The sequence below is a fragment of the Calidris pugnax genome, unplaced genomic scaffold (genome assembly GCF_001431845.1).
Source record: "Calidris pugnax isolate Ruff unplaced genomic scaffold, ASM143184v1 scaffold44, whole genome shotgun sequence".
Taxonomy (NCBI): domain Eukaryota; kingdom Metazoa; phylum Chordata; class Aves; order Charadriiformes; family Scolopacidae; genus Calidris; species Calidris pugnax.
The window spans coordinates 831912-846878 of record NW_015094506.1 but is presented as its reverse complement, the minus strand read 5'-3'; positions in this window follow the sequence as shown (position 1 = coordinate 846878).

Below are 14967 nucleotides of genomic sequence, written 5' to 3'. Positions count from 1 at the left end.
CAAGCAGATACAAAGGGAAAGCTCTCCAATTTGTATCCTTTGCGTGGCTCCAGCACATCCTCAAAAGTAAAAATGAGATATGAAACCCAAAACCCTTCAGTTCAATCAAAGTGAAGTATCTATAGCCACAGGAAAGTAATGAAGACAGCTTTGGGCTTATGCTAACTCCTGACTGCTGGTATCCGCTTGCAAAGCTGAGATGGAAAGCCACCATGCTTCAGAAGGTAAACTCAATATAAAGCTCTCCATATTAATTCACAACAGGAAGAAGCTTCCTGTTGTAAAGTCCTCAATGCAGAGGACTTGTGCCAAGCTGGGCAGAACGACTCCTGTTGCAAACACCATCCCCACCCCATCCCATCCTCCTTGCACTGCGCCCCGCACCCTGGGAGAGCTGGTGGTGCAGGGACAGCCCCCAACAGGGTGAGCCCCCTGAGATCCACATAACTGTAGGGACAATGTCCCTCCTGGCCAGATGTGGGGAGAGGTGAGATGCAGCCCTGGGCGGGCACAGTGCGGCTCAGTGCACCTCAAATAGCTCTTCCACCGCTGCTGCACTTCACCAGTGACATCCACTGCGGAACCTGTCTCGAATGGAACAGGTCTGAAAGCAGCCAAGTGGCTCTATTTAAAACTAAAGAGGAAAGTGCAAAGCTTTGAAGTCAGAAGGCATATAATGAATTCAGCAAAACTTTGTATTTCAAAGCCAGTTCTATTTGCAGAAACCATCTGCCCAGAGAAAAGCTCGAACATGCACCTCTGACAGGAGTCAAAAGAGTTGAGGGAAACAGATCTCGTTGAGGATGTTTCACATCACCCGTTCCCACAATATCTGAAACGTCACTTTGTAGTGGAGCAGCTTCCATCCTCATATCAATTACAACATTTACATCCAGCTCCCCCGGGGTTGCTGGCATTTGAAGTGACTGTCCAGTCAAGTAGCTCCCAGCAATTTCTAATGAGATATGTCAATAAGACATCACTGTTTGTCCCTCCTGATGATAACTATGAGCTCTCTGGAGCTTTGCCTTAAGCCACTGTCTTACTTATCCCTTTATTGAAGATTATTGATCTTCCTCTCCCCCCTTGCCAGCACGCAGCTTTTAAGGCACAAATCCAGAGATGGCTCCATCCAGGAGGACAAGGGGTTGTGCAACGTGCAGCCCTTTCACAGGAAAGGAGCACAGCTCGTAAGCCAGGTTATCATTGTGAGCAGCAAATGCAAACCCACCCCTCGGGCAGAACCAGCCATGGAGGCAGCTTCTCCCAAGCACCATCTCCCCAGAGCACCCATCAGCGGTACCAGTTTGCAGCACGCAACTAGGGCTTACATTTCTGCAGCAAGGCAAAAACAGACATCATGTAAAGCTCAGAACAAGACTGTTTAAGAATTCCCTCTGATATCACTAGTCTTTCATAAAGCCCATAAGAGCCATTAAAATTCTCTCTGATAACTGGCTTCCTGAGAGCATGAGAGCCAGGCAAGACCACGCCAGCCACAGGCTCAACCAATATTTCTCCTGGCTTAAAACAGGTCCTAAAATAAGCCTGGAAGTAATCTGTGAAACCAACCTATGTCATAGACTTTGTAGATTCGTCTCTGCATCCCAAGGAAGTGGAGAAAAGCAGAGGTCACTCCTGCGGGAAAAGGGTGAAAACCATCACTGGAAGCTCACACCAGCCAGCAGCCAGAGCAGTCACAGGGAGACTGGCCATGGCCACTGGCCCCAGCAGAGCCTGGTGCTGTGTGAATGACGACTGGCCATGGGCAGCATTTCCTCAGGTTTCTTCCCAGCTGGTGTTTACAGATGTGGTGGGATCATCGCTGGCTTTGACGGTGACCCTAATGGAGGCAAAAGTTATCAAGGAGAAGGGGAGGGTATAAGCAGGCAGAGAGAGACAGATGACACGACTGTGTAAGCCTTGTTTTACTAGAAATGAGCTTTAAACCAGTGTCCTCTTATTTCTGAAATCCTGGCTTTCTTGTAAGATTCACTGTGCACATCCCACTGCAAATGTTTACAGCTCTCACTGCTATAGCAGTGAGATTTCACCTCATTACAATCTTTAATGTATTTTGCTTTAAGACATTCTTGCCAAATAGTTATTTCTTCATCCGTGCTGGTTTGGTTAAGAAGTACCAGCCTTTGCCCACCTGCACCCACACTTAACGCCTGTGGCATTGGGTAGGAAAGCAGCTCCAGAAACCTGGATGTTGTGAGCCCTTCTAGGAAAGGTTCTGTAGCACACAGAGGAAGGAAAGTGCAATATTTTTCTTTGATGGCCTTGATAAAGAAGCTTTTACCTTCTGCAATTTTGTCTGCCCGAGAGACTGATTGTTCTTCCGTGCCTGTAGCTGTGAATGAGCGTGGGGATAGAGATCCTTCTTGCTGCGGCAGCAATTCAGAGGGGTGCTTCAGAGCCCCTGGGCCAGACAGACACGTGCAGAGATCCCAGGCACGTTCATAACCCTGCAACTGAAATTAGGTTGCAGGCACTGGTACACAGTCCCACCTCTGATCTTACTGTGACTTCAGGAGAGGAAGAAACTCCATGCTTTCATGCAACCGCTGAACACAAAGCTCTTCTTGGGTAAGGTTCTTGTCAGAGTCTGCACACCTGGAGGAGTGCATCTTCCAAGTCAACTTTCTGGTAGTCTTAGAATAGGTGCTGCAAAGGAAAGAGCAGACTCACTCTGTCATAACTCTAATAGCTAAAAATAAATTTTAAAAAACATTGGTATTGACAGAAAAACTCAAACTGGATTTTTCCATTTACACTGCCTGAATTAGCACAGCATCCTGACAGGATCCCAGAACCCACCTGAGCCATGTGGCACCTTCTCCAGCTGGTGTCTTCAGGACAAACCCGCACAGGTACGATCCCCTCTACAACACCGAGGCTCAGCTGCTTCTCACAGCTACGCAGTCTCCACATCCATCCTTCTGGAGCACCTCCCAGGAGCTGGTAGAAAACTTGCTCTATTGCTACTGACGCCTAGTACTAATTGCAAACAGAAGAGGCTGCTTAACATGGTGTAATCCTCTCCCTTTTAACTTCTACTTTTTTGGACAGTGCAATTTCTTTCTTATTGTTTTTAGTTTTCTAGGGGGTAATTTATTATCTGGACACCTTCTCTCAGCAGGTTATCTCCTTCCCACTTTCAGCCCAGCTGCTGTCTTCAGAGGTGCTGGGCAGCCAGATGGACTGAGGGATGCGGATATCTATTCATTGGCACTGTTTTTCAAGGGTAAGAGAAGGATATGGCCAATATCACTGTCTGTTTTTTCCTACCTTTTCTTTTTAAAATTGCAATATCACGCATATTGTGGGGTTATTCCAAACTAAGAATTTTTTGCTTTTTCATTCTCAGATACAAAGTGAGATACAGCTGGCAGAGCAAGTTGTCATTACTGGAGGTTAGTGCATTGCTGAGGTTTAATGCATAATGGTAGGCACTGGACATTATCTGGAAACATGTGCTTTTTGGCCCCCAAGTGTTAGCTGGCAGAGCAAGTTGTCATTACTGGAGGTTAGTGCATTGCTGAGGTTTAATGCATAATGGTAGGCACTGGACATTATCTGGAAACATGTGCTTTTTGGCCCCCATGTGCTTTTTGGCCTTATGGCAGTAAGGAAGAAGGAACAGGAGCATCAAAAGTTGAAACAACTTCCAAAGGTGTACAACAGCAGCAACCCATGGTTCAATACTCTTGACTGCAGGGGCAGAGGATGCTCTCTTCCCAGGACAAAGCTGCCTCACTATGGAGCCCAAAATGTTGGATTTGGAGTCCAGGGCACTTGCTCCCAAGACTCTGTAAGCATATACACCAAGGAGTCAAACAAGTAAAACGACAGCTGCCAAATTATTTGCATTCCAGCAATATACAACTGAAGTGCTAATATCTACCAGCTGTACCTATGTGTCAGCTTTTTGAAACTAAGATCATTTCTTTGTTGTACCGAGAGGAGGAGAAGAAGGTTAGCAAAGACACACTTAGTCCAGGCTCTGCATTGATAGGAGGGCTAGTGCAGGCTCTTTGTTCTTCCCTGCTTCAGGAGGTTTGAGAAAGCTGGAGCCGGGCTCTGCTTCAGCACAATCTGGCATTAAAATGGCATTCTTTGAAAAGTGCCTGCAATAAAATAGCATCTTCTTACTGAGAAGATGTGCTCCCAGCAAGGATCAGGGTCATAGCTGCTGATTTTAATGACAGAAAATGAGCTTGTGACATATTACTTGTGCTATCATTGCAGAGTTAACTTGGCCAAGAGATAATTAATGGAAGATGTGTGGTTGAGTCCCCTGTGCTGTTCTGAAAGTCTCGGTCTGTAATTGGTACCATTGGCTCTTGTAAAATAAAGTGTACTCCTGATCCAGCTCGGATATCAAAACACAGCACCCTGAAAGAAACATTTTGCTTTAGGAAGTGGCCTTCTGATAAAGTGATTTTAAACCACAGAGTCTTCTGGGCAAGTTCTGGCTTCCAGTGCTGTTAGTCTCCTCAATGTTGTGCTATATACTCTCTGATTTCCCTGCCACAGCTCCGTGCTTTATGTAGCTGGTGACTCTCGATGACGCATTTTGATGCATTCAGCACAACCACACATTAGCATGAACCAGAGATCGCCGTATTTCTGGCTGTGGAGCTAGCATAAACATGGACCTGTGCCCAGACAGTGTTGGCGGTGGCTGGAAAACCAAGACTGAGAGTCTAACAAGAGAACTGGGAAAAAATCTGCTCTACTGAAAACATGGTGCTGGAGCAAATCTGTCATTGTTCAATGTACTGAGGGTTTCAGGCAGCCCAGCCTTGGGGTTGGGAGCAGGCACCTCTCTTCCCATTTCCCTGGCTCCTTCATGTTTCCCTGGCTCCTTCCCACTCTTCACAATCGCTCTGGAGCCATTTTCCCATATCCTACTTACACGTGCGTATCAGGCAGAGCTGATAAGGAAGGAGAGGAGGATCTGATAGCCTGTGCCACAGGCTCCCTGTGTGGCCTCGTCATGCTGTGGCTCAGTTTCTCCCCATAAAATGACTAACAGCACTTCCTTACCTCCTGGGGGGTGGTTGGGAGGATAAAAACGGTGACAGCCACAAAGTGCAAAGTTATTACAACCATCCGTTCGGAGAGACGTGCTTTAGCACGTAGGCTGCTACCAGACGTGGTGCTGAGAGCATTCCCAGCGGCTGCCCTGTCGGATGGAGCATGCGGTGTGCTCCTCTGGCGTAGGTGCCTCTGGGCTTGGAGGGTTGAACAAACTATTTTCTGCCTTGGCGAGATAAAGTAAACCTCTTCCACCAGGTTTCTCCTTTTTTTTTTCCAGGAGAAGGCAGCAAAGGAAACCTTTGCCACCCTGGGCACACTGGAGGAAATGGAGCAGGGGTTCATGCCTCGCTCTGCCACAGCCCCCAGATGGGAAGAAGCTGAGAAGCCATACTGGCAGCCATACTGGGAGCCTCTGCTCTTCCCTCCTCCACAAAAGCAACAACTAGGTGTGGAAAGATGCTGTCAAACCCTACACCACATCAGTTCTTGCCACAAGGGCTCCCTCGCCTCTAACCACCCTGAAAGGATGCACAGTGTAAACAGTCTAGTTAGATCTATTCCAGACGCCTGCTGTGGTGCATCAGCAGATTAACATATTAACTCTGAAAAGCCCACTAATTTTAAGGAGAAGTCTGTACTTAAACTGAAAGAAGTTTTGCAGAGATCAGCAGTTCATCTGATGCTAGGGAACCAGGGAAACCTGTTAACAGCAGACTCTGTGGATAATTGAGAAAATTATTCAACACTGCTTTTAAAGGATCCTGGATTACAATACTGCATGGGTTAGTAATACTTTGCTCCTAATCTTTTCAAATATACATTTGCAATGGCTTGTTTATCACTAGCTTTTGCCTTGCAATCAGACAAACATGGGCTTTGCTCCTGCTGGAACTCCAGCTAAGCAAGGTAAGCCAAGTCAGACGTTGCAAGAGACACTGTGGAGAAATACCTGATGCAGGAGGTTTGGTTTGTTGGTGGGGTTTTTTTTTGGACATAATGTATTACATACAGTCAGGCATTGAAGTATTACTTGACAAAAAGCAGGAGACGGAACCAACAGCTCAAAATTATACAAACTAAATGACAGCACCTGAGACAGGGACCAAGGCAGCCCACGAGGCAGGGAAGAGCAGGGGCAGGGACACAAGTTCAAGAGGTAGCTCAGCTTGGTGGGGTGGGAGGGATAAACCTGCCGAAAGAAGCGGGACTGGCACCGTGCCCGACACACGCATCCCGGAGCCTGGCAGACTTCCCCTAAGAACCAATTCCACGAGTGAAGCTCCATCAGTCAGACCATTCTGCCACCACAGCCAATCGATGAGAACAGCCTGCCTACGACAAGCCACGTCTTCTAGGCAAAGAGGAGGAAGAGTCATGCGTTACTTCTTTTTTACTATCAGGGAACAGTCACAAAAATCTGGCCCTAAAACAGTACGCAGAGCAAAAATTAGCCCTGGAGCAATTAGATGTGTGGGCATGTTTCCCACTTTTTCATCCAGGCACACTAAGCAGCATGAAAGCTGGTGAAAATGGAGAGCTGGGAACTCCCTTGGTGGAGCAGAGACCCAGCTGCTGGTTGCTCTGGAGCAGCCTTTCCATGCTCCAGGGCAGACAGCGTGGCTGGAGAAAAAAGGAAAACATCTAGGGCATGCTAGGCTGCCAGGGAGCCACAGCAAGGACAGCGTGACGTGGCTTGCAGACACCAGAGTCCCAGCTCGTCCCAGAAACCATATCTTCAACCCTGGCATGTATCTGCTCTCTCCTCATTCCTGACCAGGACTGCATGAAGTGCCCACCTGGAACAACCACCTTGATTTAGAAAACCAAAGAAACCAAACCAGCCAATGATTCTGGAGCCCGGTGCTCCTGCCTTTCCTCCAAGTGGATTTCTTTTGAAGCCAACAACAATCCAGGTGGAAGCTGTTAGGTTAAGGTGGGCTGTTGCCCCAGTTTTGTCCTGTCCCTTTACTTCACATGAGGAAGATGCGCATTATACTTCACATAAGCCCAGGCGTATGTAAGTGATTATGTGTGACCAGCTACATATAATTATCTTAGATGTAGGCCTATAAATGATTCATTAAGATCTGTATCAGCTGGTTATTTAATGTGTCCTCCTAATTAAAACTTTGTGATAAAGACAACTACAGCTTTCTGTAATTATGCCTCTGGACAGTGTGATGCACTTCCAACTAGTATTTGCAGTCCTGGGTGTAAGTTGACACTTAAAGTAGGGTAGAAAAATATAGGTTAACTGCTGCTCTTAATTGGTCTTCGCTATGAAGATTATTGTAGAATTTCATTGTACAACACCCTGGGACTCTTCTGCACAGTGCACATTACAGGTACCGTTATGTGGTGATGCTGTACACTGTATTATCCTTTTGTATACCTGAGAAGCTTGTAAAAAACAAACAAACAAGACTATTTCATCTAGAAGGAATGTATCTGACTTGGCTCATCTTGTGGGGAGAGGACCAAAGACATGTTTAAGGAAATGCAGCACATTTTACCCTACAGGATCAGATTTGGCATTTTTTGTTTTAGCCATAGAACCTGCTAGGCTCACTGTAGTCTTCTCCTGAGTAAGGTCCACAGATCTGCAGTCACCATACACTGGATCCAGTTTCCATAAGTACCAGTAGGAAGAAACACAGCCACCCAGAAAGCACATTAGGTCCCTGTTTCATTGGTCAAAAAGAGAGCTGCACGAAATTTACTTCAGTGTAACTAAGCAGGTGTAACGCAGTTTGTCTTCAGTCTTGTTCTCTCAAAATGTGTTTGATGTCAAAGGGAATATGCCTATGTACGAAACAGGTAGGGACTTTAAAACATTTTCTTGGGATGACTATCAATGTAATAATCCATCAGTAACAAGTGATAAATGCTAAGTAAAAGAAGCTTTTCCTAAGCAGCTTATGCTAAGAAAATAAATCTTGCCCCACTACCAAAAGACTACATTAAGAGTCATTCCTTCTAATCTCATTGGCAGCCTGATATCACCACTAGGATAAACGTGTTTGATCACCTTGGTGGCTCGTCCATTACAAGTTCTTCTTGGTTAATCACAGTGGGAGACAACTTCCTTTGTGTCGACACTTGGTGTCTCCTGGGAGGATGCTCAGCTTGCTCCTGCCATCATCGGAGCAGGGCATGCTTCACCCGGGGCCATGACTCAGGTATAACTTGTTGGCTCTTGTTAGCCACAGAGCATTGCCTAAACCCTAAAGTCTGCATCCCGTGGGAGCAATGCGCTAATCTAATCTGTGGTTCTTTTCTACAAACACTAATTTGTGAAGACAAAACAAAAACTATAGAAGATAGAACATATGTCTATCAAATGCACTGAGTCCCCAAAGCTGACCTGGTATAGTCCGTACCACTGTGGCCAACACCAGTAACTCACCAGGGTAGAAGAAACAAGAAGCAAACTCCGTGCTGACCCTAAATGCTTTCTTCTTCCCACTGTCTCTTTCCAGCTCATCATATCCAGCCTCATTCACATGGTGCCACATCCTAGAAAGTTACTGCAGGACAGAGCTAGAATGGATTAGGTAAAGAAAGTCTTTAAATATAACTTTGCTAACAAGGTTTTGACTGATTGACTGACCTTGTGCCTGTAATAGTATAAAAGGAGTATCTAAAAACCTTGGCCATATCAAACAGGCTGTCCTTCATACAAGAAAATTAATGAAGCCCGGTTTCCTATAGATCTGTGTCTCATACCACTTTGTGGTAGCTCCTCTATTTACTTTGCAGTTATTCTCACGATACAGTGGACACGATTAGCCCTCAGTCACTCTTGCCTCAACTGTTCTTTGGCGTGTGTTAAGGTCTGAGTTTCAAGTTAAGTTCTTTAGTGCCCTGTGATACCAGCCGTTGCTGATTATACTGCCGATAGCAGCCTCTGGCAATTACTCAGGGGAGCACTCATGGTGTAGCTTTCTCCTGTATGGGAGCATTTCACAGGGTTTCTCTATCCAGTGATCTATTTCAATTAAACTGATAGGAACTTAACTACATTTGAGACTCCTAGTTTATCAAAAGTGATTCAGGCTGGTCAGTCTCAAATAAGGAGGTACAGACCAAGTGAGTATCTCAAACCTCCCACGAGACAAAGAAGTTCATGAAACAGGATAGCCTTGCCTTTGTCAGCTCTAGACTTTCCTGATGCCTGCATATAGTTATTAGTTTGTAGAGAAGGGATCTGGGCTTAGGAAAAGAGGGAGACAAAGGTGAAGCTGTTCAGGAGTCCCTCAGCAAGCACCACCCTTGTTCCTGTCTTTCAGGGGTGATGGTGTGTTTGAAAGACATCTCAGACAGAATGGTTTGGGTTGGAAAGGACCTTAGATATCCTCTAGTTCCACCTTCCTGCCCTGGTCAGGGACACCTCCCACTAGATCAGGTTGCTCAAAGCCCCATTCAGCTTCGTCTTGAACGCTTCCAAGGAAAGGGGTTGCACAACTTCTCTGGGAAACCTGATCCAGTGTCTCACCACTCTCACAGTAAAGAATTTCTTCCCAATAGCTAATCTAAATCTCTGCTCTTTCAGCTTAGAACTGTTACCCTTCATCAGCAGCATCTTGGAAATAAGGCAGCAGACAACCCTCAAAGGGGTTATCTGTATGTAGCTCAGCTCCATTTTTCCAAGCTATTGGTATGGCCACCTCCTGGGACAGACAAGAAGAGGCATCATTTCTCTGGGGTGATAAAATCCAGTCAAGCTCACCCTGACCTGAAACTATAAGGACAACTTATCCCTGTCAAAGGTTCACACTTGAGCAATATCGCAGGTCAGTAGCTGCTGGTGAGTGAATGGCAGGTGTAGACAAGGCTCGGGGTTAACCGCAGACACAGATGCGTGGCCATGGCAGGGCAGAGATGGAGCACAAACAGGGTGTGATGGCACCTATACCCAGCAAGCTTTCTTTTGGCAGGGAACTGGAAGAGCAGTAGCAGGAACGCCCAGAGCCTGAAAGGACAGGGAGGAGGAGAGTCTGCCCCACATTAGGACAGGAACCACGTGCAGCACAGAGAGGGCAAAGGGAAGGCTCTAATACCACTTAATGAACTCCTGGCTCAGCGAGCAACCCCATGGCTGCAAACAGTATTGGTGCAACTCAAGACTTGCTGAAGTTTTCGCCTTGCATGTTCTTTGGGTGCAGCAGCACCCAATTCCCATTTCAGCAGCACAAATTCCCATTGCAAAACCTCCTTCATTGAACGGGAAAGGCACTTTAGCAGAGGAAATGCTATTTCCCACTTGCACTGCAGTATTTTCCTCTGGCCTTTGGGTGACATCATCCTGGCATTCTCCAAAAGCAGGTGGTTCCAGGCATTGACTGATGGTAGGAAACGAATTATCAACCCCCCGAAAAGATATGGAAACAGAACAGGATTAGATGTCTTACCCAAGGGCCATGAGGAGAAATGGGGTCAAATCCAGAATTAGAGTGAAGGTGCTCTAACAATAGGCTACAAGCTATAGGTTTGCACACTATCCAGCACAATGTGGCCGTAATCCTGCTGAGGCCTCCAGGCAGCACTGCAATATGCATCATCATAATAATGAGTTTCTAATCCCAATCAAATGCCCAACCCAGTAGGCACTGCCTGACTCACAGAAAGGATTAGCTGACAGATTGTAAACAATAGTTGTGGGAGTCACTGGGCCCATTATGCAATCCTTTTATGCTGAATATACAGAAATAGCTGAGAAAATTAGGAGCTTTTGCTGAGAACATAAGTAACTGAGATTTTCAAATATAAGTAATGGGTATTCTCACTCTGCAGCCCTAGGGATAACCCATCGACATCATTGCACACCATTCCTAACTCTTGAATCAACCAGATTAACGAGGACAGGGACTCACGTTTGTACCATGAGACAATAAAGACAAGCTACTTACAAGATGATCCTCTGAAGCATCCAGACCATGCTTGCTTCTTCCCATGAACAGGTCCCACTTTCTTTCATCACAAAAATGCCTCTGTCACAAGCCAGAACGTGTGGGAGAAGCAGAAGATGCATGGGAAAAATCAACAGAAAATAGAGAAGTTAACATTTCTTTATGAGAATGAAAAACTTGGAGATCCAATAGATTTTTTTGCTATTAAAATGCATGCTACTAGCCTAGAATTCAATTCCAGGAATCGCTGAGAGAAGACAGAATTGCTTGAGTTACCGTAACTCAAGAGGAACTCGTCTGAGGACAGACAGCTTGGCTCAGCCACCGACAGCCATATTACAGACCACACTCTGTCTAATCACTGTGCAATTTTACCGAGCTTGGGCTTCATTCTTCACCTCACAACGAAGCTGCTTAAATCACCCCCCAACTCAATTTAGAGGGAGGATATATTAAATAGAAGTCAGCTAAGGACAGTCTTCAGGTGATACTTTAAGTTAATGATGAAAAAAAAATAAAAGGTGTTTTTTATTAATTTTCCTCAGTATCCAGCCTTTATAATTTATGATGTTTTCATGTAATTTGTTTCTAATGTCACCACTCTTTCTGTAAGAAAAACAAGATATAGAATAATAAATCAGACCTAACACTTGCCAATCCGGATTCTTTGGTAGAGGAGACAAAACAAGCTCTCAGAAAGAAGGGCTGTTGCTAACCTTGTCAGCCAGCATAAAGAAAATCAAGGGGAATTATGTGTGCTAATTTTGTTATCTTTCTGAGGCTTGTGATCTCAAAAATCCTGAGGGATATTTTGAGATGCTCCCTCTCTGTCAGTTCCAAATAGGAAGCATACTTCATGCGCGTTCCTCAGATGAACAGCAATGAACAGTGAAACAACAATTATGATAAATGATGAACAATAATAAAATAACAATGGAAAAAGCAGGCCTCTCCACCTGCCTTTTATGCACCATTGCAGCCAATTCCTCTTTTTTTTGGCCAGGCAGGACACATACCCCAGCACAGCTGAAGTCAAAGGACTTTTGCTATTGATTTCAGCAACAGTATCAGGACAGGGGCAAAGTGGAGCTAAATGAAAGGGATTTCAGTAAGATTGGCTGGGCCCTGTCAAAGAGCCCTTTAAGTTTTGGGTGCCTGATGGCAGTGGAGCTGACAGCAGCAATGAGCACTTTGTTGGCCCCATAGTTGGGGGTCAGGCCTGATGAATGCACACAAGGGGCTATTGCCTCACACGAGCATCTTCGGCAGCCTCTGATCCATGGGGTGGCCCATGAACAACGAGGAAGATATTAAACCAGATGTGCACTGCCAGGGTGCTAGAGGGAAGGGAGGACAACAGTGCCCTATTTGGGAAAACTCCAGCAGTACCCTTCAGTATGGGCCAGTTTAACTATAACTAATGCAATTAGGTATTAAACTGCCAACATTGCTTACAATCACAACGTGCTGAACTGAATATCCCTTTTGGAGGAATGACTCAACTTACCATTCTCTTCAAGCTCCAATTTTCAGTTTACTCACATGCTCACAAGACAACCTTCACTGCAGCTCTCTAGTCTTGGAGGGTTTCTAATTATGGGGGTTTAACATGAGAGAGGGGTATGCCAAACTTAGGGACTATTATTTAAAATAAGCTTACCTTTTGCAGAATGGAGAAAACAGCTAGAGATACATCAGATCAAGTGCTTGTTGTTGGATCTGGTTGTTGGCTCTACTTGACCCAAGTCAAAGCCCGTACTCTGTGAATATAGTACAAAGTCTTCCATCGGCTTCAACAAAGGCTGAAGTACACACAGGTTACCAAGATCACCAAAAGAAAACATTGAGGCTGTTCATAAAGTCCTGGAAGTAATGTGCCTGAAGTAACAAGAGTAACTGACTGTGCTGTAACTATCTATCAGACCTATGGGCCATTTTCATAAACATAATAGCAAGGGAGTGATAAAGGAATTTTGTCATTAACTGCGAGGTTTAGCAATTACTTTCTTTGTTTCACACTAGGCCCAATAATGATCTAGTCACACATGAAAGCAGAGAGGTTGTTTATGTAGTGCTGTCCCAATACAATGTGTGCTTTGACCAAACTTCTGCACACTGGAGCATCCTGAAATACATTTGTTTTCTAGAGAATGAAGTCGAAGGCTGTGGCTGACTGAGCAGCTAATTATTCCGTTTACTCTCTTCCATTTCCTGCCTCTCATTTCCAGATGGGCAATAAAGTGGATTATTTTTGCAACTACTGGAGTATATTTGTAATGCAGAAAAATCAGATGCATCCATACCTGTTGGGTAAAGCAGAGGAAATCTTAAGAAACAAAACAGAGCCCAGTAATGGGACAAGGCAAATGTTCAGATCTGATCACGAGGCTGCAGAAAATCAAAGAATGTGAAATAAGACTCCAAAAAATGGTCCTTGAGCAACACACAAGAACAAGACAAACCCCAAGGCTTTGCCAGTTCACCACATGAGGAAATTCCTTCCTATCCCAAACATAGTGAGAGATTCAGCAGTATGTCTGGGAGCAAATATCATTAGGGCTGATCTAGCTTGTTTTTATCCAGGCGTGACACTGGCACTCAAAAGATGATGCTGGGTTTTGATCTTGCCTTTGAATATTACACATGGAATCTCCCACAGCAAAAAATTCCAAATAGTGATTAACCTTTTAGGGCAAAAGCCAGACTTTCCAAGTGTTTGATCTAAATACAGTTATTTTTTAATTTCCAGGAGTGGCTTTTTTTTTCTTCCTGTTGGTGCTTAGTTCACATAGATTCCTGCTCAAGTCTTGAATGAACATCTCCTGGAGACAAATCAAATCCTACATACAGGCCTGAGGTCCACTAGGGGTTAATTCATTTAAGCTGTGAAAACATGTTTCTGTAAGTGGCAGCACAGCTATGTAGAAATCTTGAATATGAAGTAATTTCACACACAAGGAACGTCTTGAGGTTCTTGATGGAGTCAGGTTGCTCCTTTAATTTTCATCCTTGAGGTGGTAGTGGCCGCTCACTGGGAGGGAGGGCAGCACAGGGCTGTTACCAGATGCACCTCCTGGGAAGGCGCCAAGCACATTGGATTTCAAGGGGTGCAACTGGAGTTGAGGATATTCAACACTACAAAGGACCTGGCTTTTCAAATGCTTTTCACTGTTGCCAGCCAAAATAATTAAAAAATCAGGGGATATCTTGTTTATGTACTGATGTCTCCCATGTCCAGACACTTTATGATAAATCCTTACAATGGTCATATAAACTGCTCCTAATCTGATTTGGCAAGCTTGCCCAACGATTCCTGCTCCTGATTAAAAGTGTTTCCTTCTTCACTTGCCGAGTGAAGGCTCAACTCCAGTTAAGCCATCACACTGAAGTGATGAACAGCAGACCCAACAGATCATTTATAGATACCAAACCGGGTCGTTTGGTGGTACATGGCATAAACCAACTTCACTGGCAGCAGCCGTCTGCTCTGGATCCACCTTTGAAGACAGATAGAGACTTTCTGGAAGCTCCCAGTGTCCTGGGAGAGTGGAAGCAGCAAGCTGGGTCAGAAATTCAGCCTCCATAATCATGAAGTGAAAAACTGGGCTCAGTTCTACTAAATTAAGCAACAGAGCGGGAACCTCAGAGAAAAACAAGCAGCATTTTTCAGTCTTCTTGCAGTTCATTATGCAGCCTGGCAGCACTGTTCTGTGTAGCGTAGCTTTTCCCAAACCAAAGCTGTGCCAAAGTATTGTTGAAGGGAGACAGTCCAAAACAGCATTTGGGGGGTAAAACACCACAGACATAATCCAAAATCTAAGCATGCGACGTTCAGAATGAAAGATGCGCTGAGAAACAATGCAAACCCGGCTGAGCATGGAGATGAATAGTTACTACAATAAAACTGTCTTGCCTCTGCTTTAAAGTGATTCAATATTACTTTGATTCAAGAATTACTTTCCTGAGAGGGTGGTCAGGCACGGGAACAGCCCAGGGAGGTGGTGGAGTC